The 26,624-nt window shown below is 44.8% G+C and overlaps 2 protein-coding genes across 11 annotated transcripts in view; one reads left to right on the top strand and one right to left on the bottom strand.

Moving 5' to 3' along the window:
- The window catches only part of CCDC148 (coiled-coil domain containing 148), a 44,416-nt gene extending 35,018 nt beyond the window's left edge, over positions 1-9,398 (bottom strand). For both annotated transcript variants that reach the window (XM_005519570.3, XM_088058871.1), the window contains exon 1: positions 9,291-9,398. The gene's annotated coding sequence lies outside the window, so the exon portion shown is untranslated. The remainder of the gene's footprint in view (positions 1-9,290) is intronic.
- A 250-nt stretch (positions 9,399-9,648) lies between these two features.
- PKP4 (plakophilin 4) overlaps positions 9,649-26,624 on the top strand; it is a 64,424-nt gene continuing 47,448 nt past the window's right edge. For 7 of the 9 annotated variants that reach the window (XM_088058717.1, XM_014249554.2, XM_088058715.1 and 4 more), the window contains exon 1: positions 9,654-9,742. The gene's annotated coding sequence lies outside the window, so the exon portion shown is untranslated. Of the gene's footprint in view, positions 9,743-12,609; positions 12,671-26,624 lie in introns of those variants that run through there. The other 2 variants (XM_088058714.1, XM_014249551.2) reach the window with 2 other exon arrangements.

The raw sequence follows: 26,624 nt of genomic DNA, 5'->3' as shown, positions 1-26,624 counted from the left end.
CAGAACTTCACACATATTGACTTTACCTTCACCTCCTTTCAAAAGAAACCAAGATAATACATCTTGAGAACAGAACTGATGCAAAAATAAAAATAAAAATAAAAAATTACTGGCCATATTCTGTAAATTTAGGGCTATGTATTTGATGAACCAAATCAAGTCCTTTCCTTCTAGCCAACCCATTTCTCTCTTCCACAACGATGTCATACATTTGTATTTGATCTCAGCCTTTCACAGACATTATTTTCTGTTATTCAACATTATGACCTCAGTAAAACACTGAAAGTGAATGCTAAGATGGTTTTGTAAAAGGACAAGATTCATATAAACCTGCATTCTATCTTCAGTGACTTGCAAATGTACTAATCAAAATGATAAAAGCACTGCCACTTAAATTTATTTCTGCTTCAATGCAGATATATCTAGAAACCTCTCCAATACCATAAAAGTCCATCTAAGCCCAAATTCCAGTTCCCTGCCTCAAAGCTTTGCTCAAACTTCACTGAAGACTCTAGGCTGGGAGTCCTGATGCCTCTTTAGAAAGAAAAAGTGTAAAAGATCAACCAGCCACCAAGCAGAGGTCCCAGTACATAGAAATCTGTCCCCCAAGAATACCAAATCAGCTCTGCCTGCAGCCAGCCACAGCTAAAAAAAGCACAAGGTTTATCAATTCTATTTTTCTGCTCCTTTGGCAATTTAGTATTTCACTATTCACTGAACTCTTTTAGGCAATAAAAATATGATCTCTTAAAAGATTTCATCTCCTATTCAACCAAACTCTTCAGTGCATTCTTAACGTATGCCCTTTGCTAGTATCTGAGGTATATGACCTATGTTTATCCTTACATATGGGAATAGCCAATATTGAGGCAAGATCCTCCTTCCTTTCATATAAATAGAAATTAAATTCCCCAGTGTCAGTCAGCATTCCTGGATGAAGCAAAGCCTGGTGCCTGCCACAGACTGCTCCTGGGGATGCATCAGGTCCAGTCCAGGCCCCAGTTCCACAGGTGAGTGCACCCAGCGAGCTTAACCAGTGATTTTAAAAGAGCCTAATTCCACTGTCTTGATTCAACAAGTTGTTTGCATACATAAATCTTTGCAGATCTGGGTCAGCAGTGCCATTTTTTTCCTCCCAGCTAAAGTGCTGCTCATCAAGCAAAGGGCAGATGGACTTTTGGCAGGGAGGCACAGTGCTTAACAACCCAGACATGCCCTTAGAAACATAATTTGTTGTGCATGTTTTAAATCACTCACATTATTAAATGTAAAAATCAATACTATGAATCAAGTCTTCACAAAACACAGTTTAATAGCATCAGCAGTGCCAGTACAGCAGGCGCTCCTGGGGTTTGTGAGGAGTCCTGGGACAGCAGGTGTTACAGTCCCCTCTCCATGGCTCACCTGAGGTGCTGCTGGGGGTACACCACTAAAAACACAGAGCTGGACCAGACTTACTGAAAACCTGGAACACAGCATCAACAGGAACTTGGATTATACTTTAGAGCAGATGTTCCTAAAAAATAAGAATTCAGAAAAAATCTGCAAACTCAGAGTCCCTTATTCTCAGTGCTCTCTTTTGAATATCTGGCTCGGTCTTAAATATTTTGTGGAAGCCTTTTAAAAAGATTTTAAAGTGTAATGGAAATGTTAATTGCTTAGCTCCTGCATGTTTTCACTTAAAGAAAAAGAATATTAATATGCAGTTGTTGAACCCTCTGATCCTAATTATTGTCAGGGAAAAGAGGTAAAGAACACTCCCATTGTAGGGTGTGGAGTACAAACAACAAACAAATAATGAGCTTGATCCTTTAATCAGATCCTTTCTCTTCTAGTTGAACGAACTATCTGAAAATGGCACCCATCCAGAACGTGTTAATCTTGCAGCAGTCAATCCTTTCCCCAGGAAGAAAATGCACAGTATAATACTTCTATCATTTGGTGTCAAAACAATTGCTAGAAAAATCCCATTGTTTGATTATAATTTAAATTTACATTCCCCTAAAGAAAGAATTACAGCTCTCTTTGAAATAAAGTCAAGTCTCAGAAATGGTATGTTCCCAAAAGAGACATAGTCCTTTTTGTCTATGATAATCTCATTACTTTCTCATTAAGTAAAACTTAATCCAAAGTAGGAAGATCAATTTGAGTAACACTTAAAACAATCAGCTTCATGGACTGCTTGGTCACACTACAGGGGCAGGGAATAGCCTATCTACTTTCTGAGGATCTGCACATCACAAGGGAACTACTCCCCCTCCATTCTTGGAATATTCTTAGAAAATCCAAGAGGAAATAAAATTTAGGAACACTTAGAAATAACATTGAAACAAGCAGATTAAGAAAAAAAAAAGTTTTAGAAGTTGATAAGTTGACATAAAAGGGTAGGAAAGGAAGTCACCCACATCACCTTGGATCAAGTGAGTCAGGTGGCATTTTACCTTGTTTTGTTTCAAACAAAATGTGCACAATCCATTTTCTGTGACCAAACGCAGCTGGCCTGCTGCAGTCAGCACACCTGGCCACTGAAAGGTTTGAATGGAAAAGGATGAAAGGGAAAAATGCTCTGATGCTTTGAGTGGTTAATCATAGAGCATTTGGGGTTGGATCTTAAAGCTCATCCAGCTTCACCCCCTGCCGTGGGCAGGGACACCTTCCACTGTCCCAGGCTGCTCCAAGCCCTGGCCAGCCTGGCCTGGGACACTGCCAGGGATGGGACAGCCATAACTCCTTTGGGCAATTCCTGGCATGTGGCTGGACAGACCTGGACAAAGTCCAGCTTTGCTGAGCTAAAGGCAAAAATTCTGAGGCATAATTTACACACTTCTGTAACACAAGAGATTTGCATAATTTTGTCATATTTTCCTTTTATTAATGTTTTATCTAGATTTCTATTTATTGCCTCCATGTACAACAAAAGCTAGAAAACTAAACAATATGGTTGAATATATGAAAGAATAATTGGAAAATGTGATGCTAAGTTATCCATTTATAGGACCCTACAATTTTTTCCATTACTTAAGAAATAGTAAATGTTCAGTTAAATTGACCTGTGGCTGCCTGGCCCATGAAGCATACCTGCTGTTGGCTAGGCTGTATGCAAAGGCTTGTTCAGAATGGTGCAGCGAGCAACTCATCCCTCTGCTGCTCTGCATCCATCAGGAAAAACACTTAAATCTACAGAATTCACTTAGCACAACAGAAGCAAAGATGCTGTAACACAAAACTGCAGAGAATCAACATTCCCTGCAACACAACAAAGTACCTGGGCTTTGCACATCTTCTCAAGAGGCAGAATTTGCACTGTTCCACAGGAATTTCAGAGACAGATTCCACATGTAACACCACTGGGCCAATGGAATAAGGATGCAATTTTACAGGCAGGGTTAGTTAAGGAGCTAGACCTCAAAAGCAGCAGAACAATGTTTTCTGCAAGAAGCATCGCATGTACTAAACCATCAGATACTGAAATAGTCTATACTAAGTAGTAGCAGAAGTTCAATGGAAGCCAGTTAAAGAAGCTCAGAGGAGGCTGAAGTAATTGAGTCACTTTAAAAAAAAAAAAACAAAAAACAAAACAACAAAAACCTACTGAAGACTGCACTTACAAAAATCTGTGCAACATATCTGGATTCCAGTTGTTAAATCACAGTGCTCTTCAGATAAACAAACCAATATGATTTTGTTCCCATTGCTGCAAAATGCACAGTTGGAAATACACAGTTTGAGAACCATGATAGCTTTATTTTCTATATCTAGCTAGATCTCAGATTTTGCCAAAGCAGGAAGGGAAACAGGAGTCCAGTTCCTTATTTAAGGAATCAAAAACATAATTTTAAGTTGTCCTCACCTTTTGCACATGCCTCTGTCTTTACTGTTGCCTTCTGTGTAGTATTTTTAATGAAAGCATTTCCTCCTATCCCATTTTTATGCTAGCTTTTTTATGCATGGTTTACTTAACAAACCCAAATCTGTATGGAAGGGTTCCCTGCCCCACTGCTGGAGGCCTCCTCCTCACAGCTCTGCTGACAGACCAATTTCTGCACGCATTTCCTAATGAACTGCAGGCAGAAGTCAGCTGGCTTAGTTTATGTTGCTGGCAGAACAGTTTAACAGTGGTTCAAGAGCATATGACTCTGTCTGAGTGAGTCCAATTTCTCCTTAAGCCGAGATACTGTTCCCTGTTTAAGCTCCGAGAAGCTGTGGCTGGCTGGAGCTGCAGCCATTTGCACACCTGGAATTACACCTCAGAGCAATTCTGCATCTCACCTGCCCGAGCTGCAGGTGGGACACAGCCAGGGCAAACACCACGGGGCAGAGACAGCCCTGAGGGACCTTGTGAGGTAGTGCTGGCACCAACTCCTCTGTGCCACTGTCCTTTAAGCCAGCCCAGATGATTTTTTTTCTGAGTAGTGTAGTGGGAGACAGAGCAGAACGTTTGTCTGCAGCCTATGAGAGACAAGCCAGAGGGACAGATAATTCATGTGATTTAGGAGCCACTGCAGCTTATTTTGTCAGGAGCATCACTATAATTTTGTACAGCTTTTGCCTGTTCTGCTAGGCCAAATTCCCAGAGTTATGTGCAGGGAAACATTTGGCACAACTTCACTTTAAATTATTGCGTAATGTTGTCTGATATCCTACTACAAAAAGCAACTCATCCTTGTCTGGGGCCTCTCAGTCACAGCCATTAGAAATGTACAGTCCATAAACGTGAATCAAATGCTCTTTCTGCATACACATTTTCTTTGTTGCCTCCTTATTCAAAAGTATCTCTAGATTTCAGTCTGACGTTCTGTATCCCTGGTCTCGTAAGAAAGATTACAATTTGGTTAATTTCTCAACATTTTTTCCAGCCTCATACACAAACTAGTAAGAAGATGAACAATATTTTGTTCATCAACTGTAGCAGTTGGTAGAAACTGCAAAGGATTTTAGCAGACTTTTCCCTGTCCTTGAGCAGGTATAAGTACCTGCAATATCCAGAGCTGGGGTGGCGAGTGTTATTTTAATTCTTTGTGGGCTTTGGGGAGAGTTGTTGTGGGCTTTGGTTGGGTTTTTTGAGGTTTCTTACACAACAATTACAAGTTTAGGACCTGAAAACCCCCAGAACAGACCAGCTGCTGATGACCTTGTCTTTACCAGACATCCCACTCAGCATTTCCTGAATCTTTTCTCCAAATCATCCACTTGGCTGTTGCCAAGCTGCTCACTTGTTTCCAGGTGCTGTGATTTCCAGGAGGAACCCTGACCTACAGGTGTGTGCACACGTGATGAAACCCAAATTCCCCATTAGCTGGCTTCAGCAGCACAGTTCACTTCAGGACATCCCTTCTGCTGCCTCAAGCACAACACCCTCACTCCACTGTTGGGACCACGCTACCAGCTCAAACAATATATTGGGACAGGATTCCTGGAGCTTGCCAAGAAAAGGTTACAGAGCTTACACTACAGGTCAGCAAGCTGCTGTTCCTCAAACCTCCTCCTTTTTGCTGAATCAGGTATCCAGGGCAAAACCTTTCCCTCTGGTGCCCAGAGAGGAGCCCCCATCCCACCGTATGTGGCTGCCTGCACATTCTTGGCTCAGCCCCCACAGGCAGGAACGCTGTGCTCAGGAAAATTGATCCGACTGAAGAAACAAGGGCTTATATGCCAGGGAGATTTGGAGAAGCTGGATCAATTCTGTAATGCAGCTCCCTGCACAGTTGCAGGATCCTGCTGCTGCCACTGGGAAAGCTGGAGAGAGATATCATTACAGGGCATCATTGTCCTTCCCATGGCAGCTGGGCTCGAGCCAGAGCACGGGGCTCTGCAATGAAGGCTGGTGTTCGTGCTGAGCACTGTGCACCATCTACAATCAAAAATACTCCTACTTGATGCTTCAAAGCCATGCAAGAAAAAAAGAAAGTGCAAACAACCTCAATAGTTTTCCTCAATATTTTGTTTTACCACAGGGAAGGAGTAATATCTATCCATGGCAGAGCAGTAATCTTGAATGGTGCTGTCTGAAACAGAACATTTCTATAAAAGCCCTCACTGAAAAAGCAAGATGTCAGCCCACCACTTTCCTCAGAAGTGCACCTGGTAGGTGTCTTACCTCCCCAGCTAAACAATAAAAAGCAGAACATTTAGTGCTTTCTATACCGAATGAAATTACAGTTTCAAAATTACCCAAAATCAATTGTATTGTGATTGACTGAGTTGCTGTGACATCAACACGATGGCTTGCAGTAACTTTTGAAATCAAATTGTAGGTTTTAATGAGAGGAAGAAGCCCACACATCTAAATAACTCCCCATCTGCTCATGTGTTGTGTTAGCCTGCCATGAGTATCACTCTTTTCTCCAGGTATTTTTTTTCCCAAACCTTCATAATTTCAGTATCTAGAAGAGATTACAGTTAAAGCAGGTAGCATTAAATAGCTTCCAGAAGAAACCAAACCACACCCCCCAGCCCTCCCCAAATAACCCCCAAAACCAAACCAACCAATTTCACAAAAACAAAATGCAGAAAAAAAGATAAAACAAAGCCAAACTAAACCCAAACCACCAAGAAGCAAAGCAACGCTGTTTTTGTGACTGATAGTTATCACTACATTAAAAGACAGGAATGTTAATGTTCTGCAAGGGCTGTGAACATCTGTGGAATATATCTATAAAAAGCAAGACTCGATTATGGATTGATTTCAAAATAGATTAAACAAAGCAGAAAAACATCATATTAATGACTGGAAATGCTGAAGAAACACAACAGCAGCAAAACAACTAGCAAATACCTGTTAACAACACTGCCATCTAAACCACTGGAAGATGAGCACAGTCATTTTAAGGGGTCAGATTTAAGGCTCAAGAGAAACCAATATGGTCCCAAAGGAAAACATAAGACTAGGTTGTTATGATCTGCAAACATAGTGAAATCATGGCTTTCCAAATGAGAGTGAAACAGACCATCTTACTTTCAAGTCACATCCAGAAGGTGAATAAAAAAGAAACTGTACTTGTTTGTTGCTGATTCTAAAAAATTATGTAAGAATTTAAATGCATATTTGACAAAGACCACTATTAGCCAATGGAATAAGAAATCAAAGAATCACCCTCCATGCAGCCTTTTGCTTTGGAAAGTTAAAATGGGGTGCCTTTCCATAGCCTATGTGATCCCTGTTGGACAGGATTACGGCACTGGGACACACAGCAGGCAATTAGATAATGTATTGGCTGCTCAGGGTGCCAAAAAAAATAAACCAGCTATGAGGGTATGACTAATACCAGACAGAATGAAATAGCTTTTCCTCACTGACAGTCATTCAACATATTTCCAAATCTGACAGGATCTCAAAATGTTACTTTCAATTCTTTCTACTTCCTTTATGCCAAAACAAACCGACTCAAGATCACTTTCTCCTTCCCAACAGTATTTCTTATCCTTTCCCATCTCACCCCAATGGGAAACTAAAGCCCAGCCAGACCTTGCGATGCATGGCTCTGCAGGGATGCAGGGCACCTGGAACAGCCTGCTCCTGATACCTGGAACCACCCAGAGCCGAGAAGGCGTGGGGATGGCATTGTGCCACGTCCTGCTCGTGGCCTGTGCCCCCCACAATGAGATCCAGGAATAGCTCCATTTACTGGAGGGGGCAAGTAAGCTTCCTCATTTCCCAAAGTTGCTATCTGTGAAAACCAAGCCAGCATAATAATACCCAAATTACAGATGAAAACCAGTTGAGACTGATTTGGAGCTAATTTAATTAATCCAGTACACCTTTGGTAGAAGTAACCTTGCAACTAACGAAGGTCACAGTTCTAGCACATCCTGCACTTTCTCCTCCCTTTATTTTAGATCTAGTTATTTCACATTTTATCCTTACTCCAGCTCTCCACTCTCATTTGACCCTTCCCATTTATTTCACACCCGTTACTCTTCATTTTACCCTTTACATTTACAAATACATTGTTATTCCCCTCCACTGCTATTTCCCATTTCCTAGACAGAGACCACCGCTCTGGTTTGGTAACATTGCATATGTAGTTCACGTGGTATGAAATCATGAGATTCTTCAGAACACTGAGGACTCAAGGCTCCTGATTACAGCTGCCAAGCATTTTCCATGTGGATATCATCATAATGTAGGCGTTCCTACTGCGTTATTCAATATACAAGTAATTATACATATAGCAACAAAACCCTCAGAGATTAAATATCTTACCAATAGCCTACACAGTTTATAATTCCAAGCAGGAAATTCAGAGAAGGGATATATGGGTTGAAGGGTGACTCTCCATGTTCAGCTACCTTGTTACCTGCAGCTCCCTTCTAATCAGAGGCTAAGGAAGGACACAGTTCTACCTGCAGCATTAGCACAAATTAAACCACAAGTTCATGTGTCCATATGCCTAAAACAAAACTATGGTCCACCTCACCAAACACTAAACCGAAAAACGGAGCTGGGTGGAAAACAGACACAAGTTACAATGTGGATACTTTTTCCATGTTCCTTTACAGCAGACTTTCTACATCTGCATCAGCACAGCAGAGGAAGAGGGTGAATAAAACAACCATCTGAGACAGCAAGAGCTGCTGACTCAAGTGGCCATTTGGTTTTGGCTTCTCTTAGCCATTTCCAGTGTCACTGAATGAAGTGGAGAGTGTCGATCGCTACCGTACCTGCAGGGCGGGAGGCTGGAAGGAGAGGAATGGCCCCAGTCAGACCCCTGAGACACACCGAGATGGTGAGTTCAGGACAGGCATGGGATGCAAAGAGCTGATCAAGCATTTAACACACCCAAATCCTGTTATTGAAATGTTTTACAGCTGTTTTAGGAATACTAGCTTTTCTTTTCTACATCTATGATTCCTCACACGCCATCAAGAGAGTTCGGCTGCTACTGGAAGCTTAGAAGGGCGGGATATTAAAACACCCCGGAAAGTGTTTTCCCATCTTTCCCAAGCACCCGGACTTGGTCGTGTCTGAGCGGCGCCGCGGGCTGTGCGTTCTGCAGGTACGGCGGGCCACAGGCTCCCAGGAGCACAGGCAGTCCGCCCTCCGTGCCCAGGCAGGCTCATGGCGGAGCACGTGGCGCACGGTGAACGGTGACGGTCCGGCTCGGCAGAGCCCCGGAGCTGCGGGCTGCTCCCCGCTCCGCTCCCGCGGCGGCTCCTTCGGCGGGGCAGGAGGCGGCCGGCACCGCGGGCGGGCACGCCCGGCCACCGCGGGCACACGGGCCCGGCCATTTTACAACCGGTTGCTCCATCCGCCCGCACACCGCTCGGCCCCGCCGCGCTCGGACACTCACCGCGACGGGTCCGACGGGGGGCGCCGGAGGGGCCTCCCCTCCCCACGGGCTCGCCCGGCGGAGCCGCCTCCAGGCACAGCGCGAGTCCCGTCAGGCCGCTGCCGGCGGAGCCGCCCCAGGCATGGGATGGGATGGGTTGGGTTGGGTCGGGTCGGCTCCGGTCCGTCCCGTCCCGTCCCGTCCCGTCCCGTCCGCGCCGTCTCCCCCACACGGCATCGGTAACCACGGCAACCTCAAGTCGCGCCGCCATTGGCGGGTTTAACGCGGGGCAGCAGCCAATGGGGCGCCGCCCCGCGCCATGGCTGGCCAATGGGAGCGGGTTCCGGGCCGGGCGGCGCGTGACGCGGCGCGCGGGCGGGGCGGGGCCGGCGGAGCGGGCGGCGGGGCCGCCACCATGGAGACCCCGGGGTAGGGCGGGCGCGCCCGGCGGGGCCGCGGGGCCGCTCCGCGCGGTGAGTGCGGGGCACGGGGCAGGCCGCGGGCCGGGGCCGCCGCGCGGGAGAGCCGGGGGGGCTGCGGGGTGCGGCGAGGCGGGCGGCGCGGGAGGAGAGGCGGCGGACCCCGCCGGGGCATCGGGGCCGAAGAGCCGTCGTCTCGGGCGGCCCCGCGGGCGGAGCGCCGCGCACTCTCCGTGCCCGTGGGGCCGTCCGGAGCCCGGTGGAGCCGCCCGGAGGGGCCCTGCGGGAGGAGGTGCCGCCGGCCGGCCCCTGCCCCAGGCGCTGCGCGGCACCGGGCGGGAGTGCGGAGCCGGGCCCCGCCGCTGTCCGCGGCCGCGCCGTGTGCGTGGGGCGGGCGCGGCGCTGCGCCGGGAGCCGCGAGCCCGGCGGAGCCGCAGCGGGCAGGGCCACCGGGCCTCGCCGTGGCCGCAGCGCCGCACGGCGCCGGCCGCGGGGCCGGGCGGGGACACGGCGGGTGGTGCGAGGGATGGCGGGGTCGGCGGAGCGGGCGGGGGGAGCGGGTGGCGCCGGGCCCCGCGCACCCGCTGTGCTCGCACCGGGCGGCCGCGGGGCCCGGCGTCCGTCCCGGTGTTCCCCGGAGTCCCAGGCTTCGGCTGCCGCCCCGGGGGTCCCTGACCCCGCTGCAGTCGCGGTGTTCCCTGCACGGGATTTAAATACGGATTTTTCACCCTTCGTACGACCGCAGAACGAGCCGCGCTCCCGTCGCCGAGTACCGGGGAGCCGCGGAGCATCCTCGGCCCGCGCGCCGGGAGCACCCCGGGCTCGTGGGGCTGCAGGAACTTTCTGCGGTGTTTTCTCCCCCCGACTGCGACCGCCCGCGCGGGGCTGGGAGCGGAGCGGCACGGGCGGGGTGTGGGCTCCCGGGGACGGCCGTGGGCTCCCGGGGACGGCCGTGGGCTCCCGGGGACGGCCGTGGCCATGCCGCCGCTGGCCGAGCCTCGGGCACGCTGCAGTGTGTGCGAGAACAGAAAGTGCTCTGCAGGTGCCGGTTACCGAGTGCGGCCGCCGTGGCTTGGGCTGGGAGAGCTGGGAAATGAAGTCTCGCCGCAATAAAATAAATGCTGGTGCTGAGCGCAGGCTGTTTCAGCGCAGAAAAACCAGAGTTGATGACTCAAGTCCCCTCTGGTCCATTTCTTTTCCTGGCTGACGCTCAGAAGGCATCAACAGTTCAGGGGCAGGGATCTCTAGTGTTTCTGAACTACCTCTGTTTGCCCCATAGACCTTTGTACTTTTTTTTTTTTTCCTAAATAGCCTCCCGCTCCCTGTTAATTTTACATTAGTCATTGCTTCCAGATTCGACTGTTTGAAGGAAAAGGTGTGGTTGGACTGTGAGCACTAGTGTTGCATGAACTGGCTTCTCAGTTTTTTCAGCGTTGTCAATTTTTGATCAATTGGAGTTTAGAGATTAGGAGATTATGAGGATGATAATGTTTTCCCCTTGACTATTAACTGTGTTTTTGAAATCTACACCAAATAATTTGTTCATTGTGATAAAAATATGGGAACCTACTAAAGGTAGGTTGTTTGAATCTACTAAATGTCGTTTAGTGTATGAAGAAACAGTAATTCAGTCATGTTCATCATGTTTAAAGCGTGGGGGAGTGTGTTTTGGGGGCAAAAACTTTTTGTTGGCATTTATATCCTGTAGTGTAATGTTTCTATTAAACGTTACAATGTTACATGCAAATAAATGTAACCTGACGGTAGAAAGGCAGATTGCAGTAACTTTCTCCTGTTGAAATTGTTTGTGCTCTGTTGCTGCTGAAATAAGATGCTATTAATATTCTTAATTAAGGTAGAAAAGCTGATAGGCCTTTTCCAGTAAAAACTGTTTTTTTCCCTTTCATCTTGTTAGATGTTCGGCATAAACAGCAGTACTGATATCAGATGTTCTGCTTCAAAACACAGTTGGAAAAAGTTTTGGGAGAGTCATCTTCTGTGAGAGGGGAGAATTTGTTCTAATTTTTCTTAGATTGTCAACAAGATAACACCTTTTGGAGTTTGCATTTTTCAATAGTAATGCAGGATCCTTTTATAATGAACAGCTGAATTCAGTCACAGTGTGTAAACAAAGAAAGTTACAGGATACACTGCCTTTCTATAGAAGATTCTTGCAGTAGCAAAATAGCATCTGTAGTGCATTTTGAGGTATTTTTCATATTCAGTGATAGCATATGCTATGTACAAATAATAGTAATCTTAATTAGTAATGTGTTTTTGGTGTTTAGAAATCTGCATGCACTGAGAGAAGACTCTGGAGAAAAGCTGCATTTTAAATTAACAGAAAACATAAATAAGAACTTCATGTACTTCTGCTTCACTTTATTTCAATACATTTAGTACAGACAAGGAGCTAAAGCTGTTCTAAACGATGGGACTGTGTGAGTCATGTCTTAATTTTGTTATGGGGATTTTTTTTTCTTAATTGTGATGCTGCAAATAATCGAGTCCTGCAACATTTGGTTATTTGTTTGGCACAGGAAAGCAGTGGCTAGTTCAGGGAGTTCAGCAAGCTTAACATTAGTTGGCTTCAGAACCAGGGCATACTTAGTGTAATGTGCTACAGAAAAGGCCCCTAAAAAAGCAAGCAGAGCTCATGATACTTATCTGGGAAAGCACAGTTGTGAGCCTGTTATTGGCCACAGTCTGTATTGCTGTCAGTTACTTTTCTGTCATTTTCAGTCAGATCAGCGAGTCTGGCTGGGTTACATGGAATTGCTGTGGATGAGCAGCTGTGCTCCTTTTCAGCTGCCCATGGTGTGGTGGAGCAGAGCAGTCCTGGGAGCAGAGAGCTTTCCTGGCAGGCTGCGAGGGCCCAGGAGCTCCGTGGGGTCACCTGCCAGGCTGCGGGGACAGCGCCTTCTGCCACCTTGTACAACCAGCACCTGGACACCTCCTCCTGCAGAACCTGTGTTGGTGCAGGTCAGAATTCTGGAATTTTCAGCATTTTTGGTTAGGGTTGGTGGGTTTTTTTCTCAAGCAAAAATAAGATGTCAAATCCTTATGAATATGGCATGTACTGTCTGTCCAAAATTAAACTGGTTCAAACTTTAGTGATGAGGTGGGAAAAGAGAATGGAGCTGGAGGGGATGATGGCACCGAGCAGTCTCTGGCTATGCTTGGGAGCTTTGCCGATTCTCAGCTGCTTTTCCTAAGGCCTGTGACATGTCCTAGTTCATTGGATAACTTCTCATGTTCTTTTATCCAAACAGAATACTCATTTATTCTGCTCGGGGGAGGTTTGCAGAGGGAGGGGAGGAGGTGGATAAAGACAGCCAAAAACTGCCTCCGGTGACCTTCCCAAAGCTTTTGCTTGCATGGAAGAAAATCCCAGTGTCTTGTCAGTTAAATCTCTGCAGCTGGCAGCAGTGTTCAGACCTTTGCTCCTCTCCCTCTTGCTGCCCTTAGTACGTCTCCTTTATTTCCAGGCAGACAAGAGAGGCCTGGATTTCAGGAGGAAGGAAGGAGTCCATCACTTTCACAGGAGATTAATCCTTTTCTTTTTTGGTAGTGGAATCCATGACTGTGTCGTTTAAAGGGAAGGCTGAAGTAGAGGAGTCTGTGAGTGGTGTCTCATGGCGGCTCAGCTGGGCCATAGGAGGCTGGAGGCTGTGGATGTCAACCTTAGAGCAGCTGTGTGTCCAGAGCCAGGGATGCTGTGGATGTCAGCTGTGTGTCCAGAGCCAGGGATGCTGTGGATGTCAGCTGTGTGTCCAGAGCCAGGGATGCTGTGGATGTCAGCTGTGTGTCCAGGGCCAGGGATGCTGTGGATGTCAGCCGTGTGTCCAGAGCCAGGGATGCTGTGGATGTCAGCCATGTGTCCAGAGCCAGGGATGCTGTGGATGTCAGCTGTGTGTCCAGAGCCAGGGATGCTGTGGATGTCAGCTGTGTGTCCAGAGCCAGGGATGCTGTGGATGTCAGCTGTGTGTCCAGAGCCAGGGATGCTGTGGATGTCAGCTGTGTGTCCAGGGCCAGGGATGCTGTGGATGTCAGCTGTGTGTCCAGGGCCAGGGATGCTGTGGATGTCAGCCGTGTGTCCAGGGCCAGGGATGCTGTGGATGTCAGCTGTGTGTCCAGAGCCAGGGATGCTGTGGATGTCAGCCTTGGAGCAGCCATGTGTCCAGGGCCAGGGAGGTGACTCTGGCACAGGCTTGTCCTCCTTTCAGGATGGGCTGTGTGAGTCAGCTCTCCTTTCCTTCCTGAAGAGCGCGTGGTGTCTGCTGCGAGGGCAGGACAGGAACCAGCCCGGCCAGTTCTCTGTGCCTCTCCCTGCTTTTCCTCCCTGCCAGAGGGAGGGCAGAGCCTTTGGCTGGCGGGATCCATGGAGAATGCCTGGGGCTGTCTTCAACTTTCTCATCCTCTTCTTTGGATCCCACTCTTACAGGAAAACAAAGGCAACAAAAAATGGGGAAAATCCATTCTTTGTGTATGGTATCTTTAAACAAGGTGCCATTTTAACAGAGTTTTTATAAAAAGGCATACTTCTGTTACACATGTTTTCCTACTTTCATTTTCAGCAATTTTAATATATTAAGAATAAGGAATTGTTATTTTTCTCCAAAATGTCTCTATGACTATCTCTTAGAGATCTTCCCCCCCCCTTTTTTTTTACTTTGCACAATGATTTAGAGATTTCTTACCTAGCACTAGGAACTGAACACCAGTCAACTTTCTGTTTAATTGATTTTAAAATGTCATTTATTTATTTATGTCTTTATTGTAGTGGAGAAAATGAAACTGGGAGTTGTTACTTTGAGAGTCATAAAATCATTATTCAAGAAATAAGTAAAATTAACTCCCCCATGTAGTATTCTAACTGTAATGTAGTGTGTTTTTGTGAACCTTCAGTTAACATTATAGTTGATCTAATGTTTTGATTGGTATTGTGATGAATTCATTAATAAAAAACAGAAAGGAATGAATCTATTGTAAATTCTTTAAAGGTGTACAGGTTGAAACTTGCTTTCTGCATCACAGCTCAGTGGGGGGATTTTTAATGTATTTACTGTTTGTGCCATGTGTTGGTCGTTGTGGGCAGTGAATGAAATTCCCCTGTGGCTCTGGGATCTTTGGGATGTGTGAGGCAGGTGGTTCAGAGCCCCTGTGCAGGTTGTGGGATGAACTGGCCTGCAGGGTTTGCTGAGCTTGTGCAGGGTTTAGGGCACCAGGTCGCCATTCCCTGATGAGTGAGGTACATCTTGGAGCACTGCATGAATGAGCCCTGGTGGGATTTGCTTGTCTTGGGGCACCTGTGCTGGCTGCCAGTGGGGACAGCTGCAGCAGGTTGGTCCAAGAAATGCCCTTAGACTCTGGGGCCACCTCCAGAGGCAGCTGGAACAAGAGGAAGAATGTCCTGGGAAGAGGTGGAGGGACTGAAGGAAGGTAGGGACAGTTTTCCTAGTGCCAGGTAGAGCAAGGAGTAGCAGAGGTCTGGGAGCAAGTGAGGAAAAGAAGGAGCTGTGGTGTCATGCCAAACATCACCTTTTGTTCCATGAGGTACAGCTGTAAGGAACAAGGAAGAAACATTAGAAAATTTCTGGATTTCTGTTTGTTTCTGTGGGTGCCAAAAACCTTTCCTGTCTTTATCTTCTTATCAAAAGCTCCTCGTGTTCTGTCTGTGGTATGGCAAGCCAAAGGCTTTCATCTGGGCTATGCCTCTAACAGGTTTTTATAAATATATACTCAAAAGCGTTTGCATTACACATGTCCAAATAGAAAGCACCTAATCTGTCCCTTAGTTTGCTTTATATGATCTTACTTAATGCCATCTGTCCTAGAAATCTGATGTGAACGGGAGATTTCCAGTTTGTGGTGGATTTCTATCCTCTTCTCCAGAAAGGCAGCAGCAGGCAATGCATCCTAGGTGCTTCAAAAGGAAACTTCTCAATTCCAAACCTTCACTGTCTTGCCTTAGCAGAACTTCTTGTTGTGTAGCCCAGGAATTAAGTATTGGCACATTTGTTAACGTACAGGTATTTCTGATAGGTGAAAAATAAAACCAAATAATCTCTCTCTGAAACAATTTCAGACAAATGATAGTTCTTTAATTTCCATGTCAATGTGACAGGCTTGAAGCTGAAGCATTTCATTAATATCTTTCACAAAATAAACCCAAAGTTTATTTTGTATAAATATAATATGTATATAATATATACATATATATATAACATATAATATATATATAATAGGTATATGTAATGTAACTGATTTCAGTGGCTTCTGGACAAGTGGAACACTGGACTGTTAATTGGAGACATTCTGTCTACAGGCATGTTTATGTAATGGTGTTAAACAATTGTCTTCTAATTCATGCTCAAATCTTGTGTGGCATCTAAAGGTTCATAGGGAAACAGATCTCAGAAAGAGTTAGTATTTTCATCATGTTTTATTTAAGAACAAAATTACCCTATATTCTTATTGAGAAATAACACAACAGTATTTAAATTATAGTATATTGTGAAAGGAGATTTTATCTGTATCATACTGGTGCCTAAACTCCAAATTGACATGGCCCTCTGTGAAGCAGAGGGAAGTTCATGCTCCATATAGAGCTGACATAGGCAGAAAGGCAAAACTTAAACTGATGAAGCGACTGGAGAAGATACCAAGAACGTGCCTTTTTGTAACACACACCTAATCCAGGCTGCTTGTGAGCCAGTACTAAGCCTGGGCTGCTGGGCTGTGTAATTTGATTCAGCCTTAATCAAAGGTACACTGACAGAACTTGCCACCTGTTGCTGCTCCATAGCCTTCATATCCAGCTTTGTCCTCATAACTAATGTAATAAAAATATCCAGTTCCATATTTCAGCTGAAATTGAAAATATTGGCAGTGAGATGACTGATACAGTGCATCATTTGTTGCTGGGAGCATGTTTTGATATTTTGGATGAGAGATGAAAAAACATTGAACCCAGAAATCTCAGACTGGCTTGTAGACTGGTGAGATGTGCCTGTGTTTGCTCTGTGTTATTTGCACTATCACATGAAAGAAAATGCTGAGTTTTCTTAGTTTTGCTGTTGTTCCTTAGCATAAATCATAGCAACAGCATACACTGAGATTTGGGAAATTTTACTGCCGTTAAATACATTATTTTCCAGAATACTTTAAAAAAAACCACCTAGTTCAGTGTTCTTCACAGAATAGACAGACTGGCAGAAAAACTTCATGTGGTTCAAGAACTTGATACTTCTTAAGGAAGTTCTGAAGTTCTGGTGGAGAGCACTGCCTGTTGCAGGATGATTTTTGTTCAGGCTGATGTAGTTAGTCTTTCAACACTCAGAGTTTTTTAATTTAATTGTGGAACACAGGTTATTTGTAAGCAGAAAAAAAAATCACCATATCATGTACTGGCAATGAGATAAAATCAAAAAACTGTAACAGTGAAAGACCCAAATTCCAAAACAAAAAGCTCATTCTGAAGATAAGCACTTAAAAAGTGTTGAATTAGCAAGGTGCTCTGAATCCAGGAATTGAATTTTTCTGGTGATCTACTGAGTTTTATTTTGGCCAGCTTGAGTGCTCTGAAAGGAAAAACTGACTGTCCATTGGGAACTGCACTGATCCAGTCTGGAAATGGAGCTGCACAGTAGAGGAGGATAACAGTTTTTATTAAACTTAATGCTGTTACCCGCTGTTCATATTGGGTAGACTTTAAATATCTTATTTACTGTTGTAGATACAAAAGAATATAGCCTGAACAACTTCCCACTTTTAGGAGGTGTGAAGTATATTAGATTTAGGAAGTCTTGCCTTGTCAGAATTCCAGCAAATGCTGTCTTAGTGATACAGTTCATTGTATTAGTTAATATGTTAATAGAAGTTAATATAAGTTAATATGTTAATATTGTATTACTAGTATATCGATTTAATATATAATATAATAGTAATATATTTCAGGCTGAAATTTGAAATACTAAAGGAACAAGGAACTTACTTTTTTTTCAGATAGCAAAGATAATTCAAGTTATTGCAATTTTTCCAGAATTTTCCTTTGTTTTCTCCACATCTCGATACGCCACAGGAGTCATATTGCAACAGAACAGAAATGGTTTTCTATGGCAATATTCCAGGTTGGATTTTTTAGAAAGTTGAAAAGTACTCTGTATGTGCAGCAGTGCACACTGTGGGATGATGTTTTCACCTGGAAGCGTTGCCAGCTCAAAAGTGAGCACTGGGGCAGGGCGTGTTGGTCACACGTGTGCAGGTGGAGCAGCCGCGGCAGCTCCAGCTCGGAGCCAAGGACTGCATGAGAGCCCAGGTCAGTGTGCACCGAGCCAAGGAACGATCCCCTGTGCCAGGCTGGGGCTGCTGCAGGAACACCTGGAACCCTCAGCTCTTCACCAAGTGCTGCAGGAACACCTGGAACCCTCAGCTCTTCACCAAGTGCTGCAGGAACACCTGGAACCCTCAGCTCTTCACCGAGAGCTTCAGGAACACCTGGAACCCTCAGCTCTTCACCGAGAGCTTCAGGAACACCTGGAACCCTCAGCTCTTCACCGAGTGCTGCAGGAACACCTGGAACCCTCAGCTCTTCACCGAGTGCTGCAGGAACACCTGGAACCCTCAGCTCTTCACCAAGTGCTGCAGGAACACCTGGAACCCTCAGCTCTTCACCGAGTGCTGCAGGAACACCTGGAACCCTCAGCTCTTCACCAAGTGCTGCAGCTGTTTTCCCACAGTTTACTGAATCCTGTCTTGCTAAACTGACGGTTCTCTAACTTGGTGTTGTGATTGAGCATGGTGAAAACATGGTGATTCTGCTGTGCAGACGCTTTGTGTGTTTTGAAGCATAAACATGACCTTTTTCCTCGTGCATGGGAGCTGATTGATCACGCTGTAGAAGAATGTCCTGGTGTGAGAAGCTTCCTTCAGCTGGGCAGCACTCAGGAAGGCCTCGTTCCACAGGCCCGCAGCTGCCTTCTGCTGCTATGGAATGTTCTCACAAAATGAAGAACTGCTAACTCTGAGCAGGTCATTTCTAGAGTTGCTCCTGCTTCTCTTGGAGCTGATAGTTGGTTCTTCCTTCCCTCAGGTTCCCTGACACAAGCAGGCCTTTGGAAGAGCTTGTTACTGTTGTCTGCATGGCAAACAGCCACCTGCCTGTGAGGGTTCCTGTGAGGCTTTTCTTTCCAAATATTTGACTTGTCTGTCTCACTTCCAAGTCTTTAGTGGGCAAACTTAGACATGTTGGAGGAAGGGGAGACAGGATGTGCTGCTGCATGGATTGTGTTTGGCTGTTTCCCTCCTTGCACAGGATTTCATGGATGCTGCCTTACCTTTGAACTCCGGACTTAAAACTGTCCTCTAGCTGACTGAAATGGTTTGCATCTTGCACAGAATTATAGCCAGAATAGAGATTTTTATCTTGGAAGCAAAAATGCCTTGTAAGTCCAGAAATTCAAGGGTAGTGTGTCCTTTTCCCTAGTACAAACATGAATACTACATGTGAAAGCTCTGCTATGCCATGCTGCTAATGCCCAGGAACTAATTAACAACCAGCCCCAGAGCCTCTGCTCTGGCAGCTTGTGACAGCTTGGGGCAGGAGGAGAGTAGGGATATACTTGTGATGTCTAAACAGGCGTCTTAACTTTCCTAAATTTTTACATTTATTTTATCAACCCTCCCATTGTACTGCTGTATTTTGGATTTACATTTGTCAATGGGTTTTATTATTTCTTACACCAAGGTATGAGGTGAAAATCCTTATAGAAGAGTTTAGTCTGTTGAAATTCAAAACTGTTAAGCTTGCTCAACCTGTATTTCAGAATCAAGTTTTGGTTGGTTCTAGACATCAGATGAATAACCACTGTTCTGCAATGTCTTTTGTTGCAAGAATCATTTGTACTTAAGGGCTTTTAAAAGATTCCCTACAGAATACGGGGAAAAAAACTTCTGGGAAACAGCCAATACTTGGTGTTCTTTCCAAGTATTTATCCATTTTACACAGCTTTTAAAAAGATACTGTAAGCTGGAATATATCTCCTTTACAATTACATCCCCATAATTTAGCTGAATCTAGTAATTCCAGACTGGAAGATGCTGTGTTTGTGCAGCCAACTCATTTCCTTGTGGAGGCTGGGAGAGCCCCGGGGTATCCACTGCTCAGGTCCCTGTCAGTGGGGCTCTGAAGGCTTTGTGGATAGCTGCTTTACCATGTGCTTGTGATACTTGAATCTTTTCAGTCTCTGAAATGGCACAATTCAGTGGGAAGACAATGCTTTTCACTGAGGATATGCTGTTTTTTAAAATCCAGTGCCTGTTAACGCATTGGCTGATCTCTCACATAGTGTGTGGAGTGTGCAGCTCTCTGTTCTGTAGTGTTGGGGACTTAGTTTGCCCTTCAAAGGCCCTTACTGTACAGATTCATATGCTCCGAAGTTCAGACTTCTTGCCAGTCTACTTTTTCAATATGAATGTGAATCACTTTGGTGTTGTGTTAAATTTGTGAGACTTACAACTTCACAGATTTATGAACACTAATGGCATCCTTTCAGTTTTAGGTGTGCATCAGTTTTTTCACCCAGTTTTCCTTGAAACAAAAGCTGGTGTTTGCTATGATTAATCTTGTCCAGGATACTGGCAGTGGGCCTGTGAAACTGAGGTGGTGTTAATCCCCGGCTTTATTTCTGTTTTGCCTTTTGTCTTGAAGTGTGTTTTGGGAGATGCAGTGACTGTGCCTTTCACTTGGCTGACATTGATGGTTTCTTCTTCTAGGTGAAAGAACACGTCTGCCAAACTTCCCGCAGTGTAGGATCTGTGTGGGTTTCCATGGCAGGTTCAAAGAGAATGGTGACTTGTGTGTGCAGTGACTTGGGTAGGAGACAATCAGCATCTCCCCCAAGTTATTGTTTATCATGGCACAACTACAACTGTGATACTCATTTGGGTGGGTTAGAGCAGCTGTGGCCTTGACTTGTTCCTGCACTGGGCAGACAGAGTCAGATCCCTCTTTATCCCAGATGAGCTTAAACCAAGGTGTGAAGTCTTGCCACAGTACTAGAGGAGGGAGACAAAGGGACTTGAACCAATGGTTTTCACATGCCAGCTTGTACTTTTAATGAGGTGGGACCTGAATGTGTGATTTTGTGGGTATGCAGAGGTATCTGGCATAGCTGGAGTGCTATGGGTGGGTGCTAAATGCAGGAATAGCTTTGGTTGTTAGTTGAGCTACTGTGTGAAGATACAGGTGCATATTTAATTAAATAGTCCTAACTGAAATGGCCCTACCACAGGAGGAAACCAAGCAAATCACCTTGATTTGACCTTAACATTTTCCAGTTGCAGAGATGCCAGCAGAATGTGAATCAAAACAGTAAACATCCCAGAGGAGCCAGGTATTTTCTGCTGGTTTAACTCTGATTGAAGGAGTTTGACTTCCCTTAAGGTAGATATGATTTTACTTGTAAAAATAAGAAAAAAATAAGTGAGATGTACCAGTATGATAGGAATCCTCTCTATGGACCCTAACACTGCAATTATAACGGTGGAGAAAATAGCCACCAATAATTCTAATCTCAGATGGTACATATTTGCCATAGTTTTTACTTTTCCAAAATGTTCATTTCACTGGGAAATCTCCTAATTTGTAGTTACAGTGATGAATTTCTTTATGGTCATTTAAGACCTGTTTGGTCTTTCTAAAATGTTTCCTTATCCATATTTTTACACGCAAATATTCATAGAAAACAGTATCTTCTCAGTTTCTATTTTGAAAGGTTTCTGGTGACAAAAAAGGGAAGATTTGGTTTCTTTATCATCATGACAGCCTTTGAATTCAGGCAGACCAGCAGAACTAATGAAATGTGATAAACAAGGCCTGTGCCAGGTGCTGAGTTAACTTTCATTTCATTCTAATGGCAGCAACAGTTCAGATTCTCTGCTGGAGGTGTGTTTTTGATGCACTCTGCAATAGCATGTGCCATCACTGTGGTCATCTCACAGGAGCAGCTATGTTCTTGTCTCCAGTTACCGCTTGGTGATGACCTTGCTGCCTGTCACAGAAACTTTCTTTGGTCACTGTGACTTGCGTAAAGAGCATTAGCAAGATTAATGCCCCATGCCCTTCTTGCCTACCAAAACCCCCCAAACTTGGAAGATATGAAGGCCTGTTGTTTTGCCGGTGTTAAATGTGATTAATGACAAGGGAATTCCTAGTGGAGAAACTTCTCTCCAGATGGGGCTCTGTGTTAATTCTATTTTTTTGTCTTCCTCCCCTTAAGCAGGCTGCATACATAATCACTGTCATTTGACAAGAGAGGCTGTGTTTACCTTTGTCTGACTGAGGTACCTGCTGGGCTGTTACCTGGCTGTGTTTTGTCTGCAGACAGATGTTACTGTCATTCTTAGTTAGTGCTGCTTTAGCAAGCCCTGGTTGGCTTGCTTGTCTCTAGCTTTCTCATAACTCCATTATTATTTGACTTGGAAAACAGCAGCAGACAGGTAGATTTCTCCTCTCCCCTTAGGCTAGGAAGGGAACATCAACCTTCTTTTGCATTTGTATCTCTTCTAAATGTAGGTGTGCTTCCCAGATAAGGAATCCTCTGTTAACTTGGTTGCATGCCTCTGTGTGTCATCCCTTCCACTGCTTTGGATAGCTATGGATTTATTTGGGAGCAGGAGCATCAGCTCTGCTGGGTTCAGCTGGTCCGTGTCACCACATTGTTTTCTATTTTGTAAGACTGGTTCTTCTCAAATCCACCACTTAAGTTACAGTTTTGCCTACTTGAATTATCTTTCCATTTAGAAATTGAATCAGTCCATAATGACATGCTCCATGGCAATTTTAGCAACTAATTTTTTTTCTATTCTTTTAGGCTTGAGTTTGTTGAGTAATCTTTTTTATTTAACTGCTTTTTTCTTGTCACCATATCCATTAAATTAATAGCTGTGCCCCACCACTGTGCTGATCATTCATGCCTCCATTGATGTCCAGAGCAGCTGGGTCTTACAGGACCAAGATTCCAGTGGTTTCTGTTTCTAATGGAGATCACACCCCAAAGTGTGAGTGGCCACTACTAGCAGCTCTCTCTGCTCTGGGAGATTGAACCAGTTAGTGGTTATGCTGTAACCGATATCCTTTGTCATGTGAAGGAACTCCAGTTACAAAACTAAACAGCCTCCAGAGAGGTAATTTCTATGACTTCTCTTGGTGATATGATGTTCCCATCCTTTGAATTTTGCCTTGGTCAGTGGGTCTTACAATTCACTGGTGGATTAAGATTGTAACTACTAAACTGCAAATACGACAGAATTCTGTTGTGAAGACAGTGAATTGATAGCTTACTAAAGAAGTAAGTAAGCCAGCTCGTTCCCTTCTTCCAATTCAGAGCTCACTCTCTGGTGTGCCTTTATGCATAATGGCTACCTTCTCAGGCAGCTGGACTTCTATGTTTTCAGATTTTTTCCTTTTTTTCTGTTGAAAGTTGGTAGCTTTGAGCATGCTGTGCATTGCACCAGTGCAAGTTTTTCAATCTTTTGCTAAGAGGTTGTCGGTGAGGTTGGGTCATCAGTTCTTCAGCGTTCAGTGTGAAACCTGCAGTTCATATTGCCATTCCAGTAAACAGTTTCATTTTCATGAAGACTTACTTGAGGATAATGGAGTCTAAAGCCTTGTCCCACCCCTGCATGGTGTTTGTTGGTGACAGGTGTTGAACAGGTAACCAGCCTTGTGTCAGAGCTTTGTCCTATGCCAGTTCTACCACCTTTTCCTTTCTTTAAATGTTTTCATTTCTCATTCCTATGCAGGACAGGGGTAGTGTTGGTAGTGATCTTGGTTTTGAAAGCGTATCAGATTAGTTTCACCAAGATGAGGGCTGGCTCCCTGGCACTGCTTCTGGCCTTGGAGCCAGGCCTGACCCCAGAGGCACAGGTGTACCAGCAGTGCCATGGTGCTCCTGCCAACCCTGGTGCTGGGCCACAGCAGCAGGGTGGGGCAGGACAGTACTCCTGGGAGGAAGCCTGGGTGATCCTGGGCTGGATTATCAGCCTGACATGGTTCTGCTCAGCCTAGTGCTGTGTTTGGGTGGTAGCTGCCCTGCCTCCAGTGAGCTCGGCTTGGGTCCCTGAGTGCCCAAGGGCAGCAGGTCTCCAGGATGTCACCCCAAGACACAAGGGTGGGGTACTCTGTCAGTTCAGTTGTAAGTAAATGCTGTCTTTTAAGGTGACCATAAATGACAAGGGAATTGTTGCTTATTCCTGGGCATATCCTTCCTGTGGCTCACCAAGAGGATGTTGACAGGCAGCAGCAGCAACAGTATTAGGGACAGATAAAAATGGGACAAGGTAATGCTGTGCATGTTTACCCTGCTGTACGGGAATGTGCTGATCTGAAGTCTGCACTAATAACCTTGCTGAGGGCTACTTTTAAGACATATAGAAAAAGATTTTGACTGTATTTGTCAGAAGATGGGCTGAGTATTGTTTGGAATTAACCAGCAGCATTACTGTAGAGAATCAAGTTATGAAACATATTTGCCATTTTAAAGCAGCAACTTCTTTGAAAACCTTATTTGAAGAAGTAATTATGTGTAGACTATATATATATGTGTGTGTGTGTGTGTATATATGACATTTTTCATTAAGTTTTTATTGGGCTTTGGTTTGACAAAAGAACTGTGGTGTTACACACTTCTTTTAAACACAGTATGTGTAAGGTAGATTTTTGAGCCTCCTTTTGCCCCTCCTTGATGGGCATGTTCACATTTGCTCTGGTATTTGCAGCTTTACCTCTCAGGTCATATGAGAACTGAAGTAATAGAGAATGTCCTACATTAAGTTACAGACAAAAACCAATAGTTTGAATCTCTGTAGAACTCCTGTGCTCTTGCCGAAAAGCTCCATTTTAAATGTTTTGGATTTGAAGTGGTCTTTCACAAATAGTCAAGAAAATTCAATTAGGTGGATAAGCATTCTGTTACAATCTGTAATTTATGCTATCTGTGATACTGAGAAGATAACTAGCAGCTGCCTTGGAGCACCTTACTGAAATGGTTCATTTTAGGTGGCGTAAATGGTTTGTGTGCCAAGTATTTTCAAGCTCTGCAATACAGTAATTTGGGTGTTGGTGGATTCCTCCTCCAGTGCTGGATCCTGCCGAAGGGGGCTCGGCACTGCTTGGCCTGGAGCTGTTCCTGCCCAGTGCTCTGCTGCACTTCACATCGCCCAGCAAGGACAGCTCAACAGCAGCTAGCTGAAATTGCATATATTCTTATGAAGCTGAAGTAAGACATTCTAAAAATGGAAAGATATGCCTCTAACTACAATTACCCCTTAAGCATTACATAAAAGAGCAATAAAGAGCAATCTCACAAGTGGTGGAAGTGCATTCTTTTCTGCTGGTGTCATCCAGGAGTGTATTTCCTGAGTTGTATTGACGTTCTCCTGGACTTGCAGAGAGCAAGCAGGAGCAGGCTTTCTCAGGTTTGAAAGTGGAAATCCCCTAAAACACTAATTAATTATTATATTTTTTTAAGACTTAAAATTGCATAATTTTCCAGCTCCCTCCTTGTTACTGAGAGACTTTGCTTTTGATCACTGATTTTTAAACCCTTCATTCTGAGATTTTTGTTACAGCATAGTGAAAATAACTGGTTGAGTTTGTATCTTCATTGTTGGTAGAGTTGCTTATTTAAATATATCAGTGTTTAATAATCAGTATCGGTCAGGCATATCTAAATCCTAAGTGTGAACATTTAATTTTTTTCTGTTATGTGTAGTTGTGAAATGATCTAAAAAATCATGTTTGTGTGAATTTCAAAGGGCATAGAGGAACCCCCCCAGTATTCCATTTAGAGAAGACAGCAACTCTTACATCATTAATGTCATTTATATTGTCTGATACTGGCAAGAAGGTAGCTATAGCTCTTAAATATTATCCTTGATTATTGCTTTGTCTTTCCTGCAGTGACTTCAGTATTTTGGCTGTTACTGCTTTTCCCAAAAGTCTTTGCTTTATATCCAAACACAAGCAACTTCTGCATAAAGTTTGCATTGCTTTAGTTGCTTTCTTCTGACTTTTCAATTGATCCAGCTTGAAAGTGAGTGCCCAAAACTTCAGTGAAGCAGTGTGGGAAGACTGTGCATTTTCAATGCAGTGCAAAATGGAAAAGAAGCAGACAGGATCAGTGAGGTATCTTTTCTTTCTTTTCCCTTTTTTTCCTTTGCCGTGGTAAGGTGCTTTGATTACAGGCATCCCAGCTCTGTGTTTTCCTCAGAGCTGTTGTTCTGCTGGATCTGCTGCGATGCAGGACTTGGTTCTCTGTGTCACCTGCGTCACCTGGAGTGTGGGTGAGGCAGGGTTATGTGTGGGAGGTGATGTGAAACGGGGTATTGCTGGGGTCGACACAAAAACTTCAGTGTTTGGTGGGAGTTGGGGTCAGCTGGTTTTGAGCTTGCTGTTTGTTTTAAGCTGGATTCTCCTGTAGATCCTGAGCTCTGCATGCTTTGTGTGTCCCCTGCCCCAGCCGTGCCCTACGAATGCCCGTGAGTGCCAACTTCTGCTGCGCTCCCAGGAGCCTGGGCACAGCTGGAGCACTCCCAAGCTGCGAGTGAACTGCTGCTTTGCTTTCAGCTTCCTCAGGAGGTGCCCTGGTCACCTCTCTTTTCCCCAGTTCTCTCACCTGGGCTTTCTTGGTTGCATCTCACAAAGCCATGTGGCAGCGTCAAGGCTTCACACAAATGTATTTCTCTACTGCTCTTGTCAAAGAACAAAATAAGGTTGATTTTATAAAACAATCCCACACTCTTTCCTAACACTTGAAGTTCTAGTGCCTGATACTGGTTTTGGTGTGCTTAATTGCCCTACTCGGGAATTAGCATGTGACTAGAATGTGGGGCAGGGAATTTAAAGGCAGAAATAAGATTGATGTTGTTGTGA

The sequence above is a fragment of the Pseudopodoces humilis genome, chromosome 8 (assembly GCF_049639895.1).
Source record: "Pseudopodoces humilis isolate 2021_Gansu_Grassland_sample_001 chromosome 8, ASM4963989v1, whole genome shotgun sequence".
Classification (NCBI taxonomy): domain Eukaryota; kingdom Metazoa; phylum Chordata; class Aves; order Passeriformes; family Paridae; genus Pseudopodoces; species Pseudopodoces humilis.
Note: the sequence above shows the minus strand (reverse complement) of the source record. Positions and strands in the feature narration are given on the sequence as shown.